We start from the raw sequence: 3,408 nt of genomic DNA on the forward strand, positions 1-3,408 counted from the left end.
GAGTCGGGGGTCTTCCTAGGCGTGGTCTATGCCTAGGGAAAGAGAGAGGGAGAGAGGAGCGAGCGCGAGGCGGGCCAGGGACGCGGGTGGTGATTGGCGGATGCGGGCGGCGCTCGGGCACACGGCGCAGGGGTGAGAGAGAGGGGGAGAGGAGGGGGCCTGCATGGCTGTCGTGTTGCGGACGTCGAGGACCTCACCTGGCGTGAGGGGGAGGCTCGAGGTGGTCGGGGGAGCGGCGTCAATGGTCGGGAGCGTGATGACGTGCTCCAGAGCGTGTCTTTGGCCTACGTTCGCGGCTTTTCGCGCACGCCAGCACATCCACTTGTGTCTGGCAGCTGCAGGGGGTGTGGGCAAAGGCAGTGGGGAGCCTCGGATGCCTTGAAAAGCCGGAGGGAGAGAGAGGGGCTGAGAGAGAGAGGCAAGGTTGCTGTCCAGAGAAGAAAAATGGGGTTTCACCCCCCTCAATCATTGCCCCTCGGGCTGGAAAGCTTGTGGGAGGTTAAGAGGGACTAGATTAGGGTGTGGGTGGAGTTTCAACTCATGGAGATTAGTGGAAGGGGCTGAAACATGGAGTTTTAAATTTTGTCAGAAGGTGTTTGATGGTGGTTTGGGAAAGCAAATGCATTCTCCTTGCCATCATATTTAATAGGAGTGACTGGCATCACATAATAGTAGTGACCACCAATTTTGAGGTCAAATGGAGAAAGTGGCCAATGCAACTTTTGTAAACCCTAGAAATCAACAGAAATGGCATTTCCAAGATTTAGTCATGCAAATCTATTCTCCTTGATGCACCACTTGGTGTAGTGTCATAATTTGAGGATTTGAACATGTCCACAAAAATTCAGATCAAAAGGACACACTTGGCAATGTAGAGTAGTTCAAATTTGGTTCTGGACAGAAAGGGTTTTAGAACACTTTGATCATGATATCCTTCTCTCCAACTTGTGCCATTTGGTCTAGATGCATTATTACACCATTTGAGCATGTGCACCAAGTTTGAGAGCATTTGGACATGTTTGGCAGTGCAAAGTTGTTCAAACTTGGATAAGGACAAAAATGGTTTTGAGGGGGGTTTGATGATGTTTTCTTGATCTTCAAGGCATGAGGCTTTGCAAGATCATCAGATATATCATATGTGACATGCTAGAATTTTCTTGGAATTAGTGAAGAAAATTTCCTTTGTAAATATTTCAAAAGCTTGAAATATCTAGAAAGGGTTTTTGAGGGGTTTGACCAATAATTTGAACATGACCATGTGTTGAAACTCTTATATATGGAAAATATATGTCCACTGAGTTTCCCTGATTTTCCTCAAATATTTTTGAAGCTTCAAAATAATTTTAACCTATTAAAGACCATTTCTGGTCTTAAAAAAGCCTTTAAATAAAATAGGAAAATGCCTTTTAAAATTGTATTTTTGTGGTTTATGGGAGTCCTATACCTAATAGGTTTCAAATATACCTTTTGAAAGATTTTTCACACCCTTAATTAAGTACTTGTAGTTCAAGTCTCAATTCAGGGGTTTTTGGAAAACTAATTTTTGAAAATACTATTTGGCCAAATTATTTTTGTAAGAAATTATTTTTATGTGCTATACACATGGCACGATCATTGGGAAAGGTTTTGGATCAAGGAGAAGGAGTATAAGAGTTGGAGGATTTATTTGATTTTTAGAGCACTTGCAAAGAGCAAACAAAAATCCAATCAAGCAAAGTCCAAAACACTCAAAAGTTTTTGTCAAACCACATTTTATCATGATTTATTAGCTTAAGTGTTGTGGCATGAAAATCATGGTGTGACAGTGGGTCTTTTTATCCTTGGACATTTTGAAAGGTCCAACCATATCGAGCCCCCAGACTGCAAACGGCCAAGTAATTGGAATCATCCTCAATTCTTGAGCCGGCACATGAGCTCGTCTTGAAAATTTCTGACGACCATCACATTTACTGACCAAATCCTCTACATCAGCATGAGCCGTCAGCCAATAAAATCCATGACGAAAAGCTTTGGCTACAAGAGACTTATAGCCGGCATGATGACCACAATCTCCTTCATGAATCTCTCTCTCACAGAATCTCACAGCCTTCCCCAGGAGAAACACAACGTTGAAACACCCCTGTGACACTGCAGCGGTGCAATTCTCCATTGACAATAGTCATTGACTTCGACCGCCGGGTTATCTGCCTGGCCAAACACTACTAGGGAAAAGCTTATAGGCAGACGCTTACTAGTAGCGCGGGTTTATACCCCTCGCTACTTCTGATTACTAGTAGCGCATGTTATAAACCCACGCTACTACTAAGTTGATAGTAGTAGCGCGGGTTTTTACCCCTCGCTACTACTAAGTGATTTCCACCGTGCCTTCCGGGACCAGCCGTAGTAGTAGCGCGGATCATAAACCCACGCTACTACTAAGTTGATAGTAGTAGCGCGGGTTATAAACCCCACGCTACTACTAACTGGTCTGCACCGTGCACCTCGGGACATGCCATAGTTGTAGCGTGGGTATAAACCCAGTGCTACTATTATCAACCCACCAACACATGTGTAAACATAGCGCACGGAGGCCCAATCCCAGACCCACACTCTCTCGATTTCACTTCTCCCTCCCACCTGCGACGCTCTTCCTCGCCCACCGCAACTGCCGGCCTCGCACCTCGACATCTCCCTCAAATCCAGCGACCTCCTCTTCCATCGTAGCCCCTCCTCCCCCTCCTCCTCCGCTGCCCCTCCTTCCTCCTCCTCATCCTGTGCTGCTGGAAGGAGAGGAAGATCTAGCAGAGCGCCGCCCATGACGATGGCCAGATCTCTGATGGACGCAACCCATGGCGTCATCTAGGGTTTCGGCTCCAACTCCGGCGGCCACTAGTGAGTTGTTGCACCTACTCCTCTCTATCTCTCTCTTCCTCTTCTAATCCTTGTCTCTTTTTTATAGCAGTAGCAAAGGAGAGGTGTGGAGAAGAGTTGGATGGGGAAGCACCATCTCCATGGACGACTTCATCCCCTCCAGGATCAGCATCGGCCATGGATGAAGAGGACGATGATGCCTAGCAGCAGCAGCCATAGCTGGAATTTATTTTTTTATTTCCTAATTAGTTAGCAGTAGCGAGGGTCTAGAACCATGCTACTACTAGTTAGTAGTAGCATGGGTGGTATCCACGCTACTACTAACGGACGTAGTAGTAGTGCGGGTGGCACCCGCGCTACTACTACCAGTTAGCTGTAGTGCCGTATCAGTAGCGCGAGCACCCGCCCTACTGATATACCTAAAACCCGCGCTACTGCTAGGCATTTCCCAATTAGTGAAACTTTCATCTTCAGGTAACTCGCCCTGGGTCATATAAGCCAAATATGGAACTATCCAATCAGGAATAACATGAAGAGCTGCCACCAATTGTGCCTCCG

This window comes from Triticum aestivum, chromosome 4D (genome assembly GCF_018294505.1).
Source record: "Triticum aestivum cultivar Chinese Spring chromosome 4D, IWGSC CS RefSeq v2.1, whole genome shotgun sequence".
Taxonomy (NCBI): Eukaryota; Viridiplantae; Streptophyta; class Magnoliopsida; order Poales; family Poaceae; genus Triticum; species Triticum aestivum.